The sequence below is a fragment of the Charadrius vociferus genome, unplaced genomic scaffold (assembly GCF_000708025.1).
Source record: "Charadrius vociferus isolate BGI_N301 unplaced genomic scaffold, ASM70802v2 scaffold326, whole genome shotgun sequence".
Classification (NCBI taxonomy): Eukaryota; Metazoa; Chordata; class Aves; order Charadriiformes; family Charadriidae; genus Charadrius; species Charadrius vociferus.
This window is the reverse complement of record NW_009649062.1, coordinates 4,650,786-4,652,091: the sequence shown is the minus strand read 5'-3', so window position 1 is coordinate 4,652,091 and position 1,306 is coordinate 4,650,786.

The window sequence follows — 1,306 nt, the reverse complement described above, 5'->3', positions numbered from 1 at the left end:
AGGTCCCCAGCCTGGCAGGGCAGCAAGGGGCTCCCGCAGCGGGGCTCCTCCCTGAGAATTTGGAGCAGGCAGGGATCTTACAGGCAGGACTGAGGCCACGACTCAGTGCTGATGCCACATCTGTGCCTCAGTTTCCCTGTATTACTGCTCCACCTGCCCAGCATGCCTGTCACCTGGGGGCCCTGCTCGCTCCCCTGCCCATGAGCCATTTGAGCTGCAGGCTCAGGCAGGAGAGCTGGGGTCACACCAGCCACCGCTGTGACCAGAGGTGGGTGTTTGCGCAGGAGCCGTCGCAGCCCTGCGGAGGTGCCTGCTGCAGGTGCCGGAGGTGGCCGCCTCCATGCAGGCGGCAGAGTTGGCGCAGAGCTGGCAGGAGCTCCTCACCCGCCTCGTGACCACAGCGAGAGACATCACCTCCTTCCTCCTGGGTGCTCTGCAGAGCCAGCAAGGCCCTGGTGCCAATGAGCAAGGTGAGCGTGTCCCTGGGGCGGGGGGGGGAAGCAGCCCCAGGAACCACTGACACCTCCATCACAGCTGTCCTTGACCCAGTAGCCCTCCAACCCCCAGGGAAGGCACTTGCTTTGGGCTCGCTGCCTCCAGCAGGGACAGCGGTGGGGCTGGACGGTGAAGGTTGGCCTGGGAGTAAGGTCCAAAGCAGGACACCCAGGCAGGGATGCTCCAGGCGTTGGGCAGATGATCCTGGAAACCACAGGGGTGGACCAGCATGTCCCTGGTTTTGAGTTCCTTTCTCAATTGTATGAGACCAGCAGCAGGAGTAGAGGCAAAAGCCTTCCAGGAGCAGCGAGGCACTTGCCCAACTGGAGCAGCTGGGAGAGCAGGGGCTGGTGGAGCCCTTACAGCAATGGCTCAGAAGGAGCAGTGGGGCAAAGCGCGTCTGTGGTCCTGAGCAGGACACATTGCAGGACAGGAGCCACTGCCATTTGTGTGCACAGGGGACAGCAGGTCCCCCCTGAATGACATCCCCTTCCCTCTGCCCCACACTCCCTGCAGTCACTGCCCCACACCGCCCTGCTCAGACCAGGCTTCTCCCTTTTGCAGCTGCTGCCCCATCATTTGCAGACATGGGGAATGCCATCGGCTCCCTCATCATGCTGGGGAAAGGCCGACGGCAGGAGGAAGAGGAGGAGGACTCGGTCCTGCTGTCAGAGGAGCACAGCCTGATCCTGACCTGCTGCTGGGTGTCAGTGAAGGTAGGCACACCTCCCCATGGCACTGGGGAGAGGGACAGCCCGTCACAGCACCCACCTCCCGGCTCACCCCAGCAGCTGGGTTCTTCAGCTCCCCT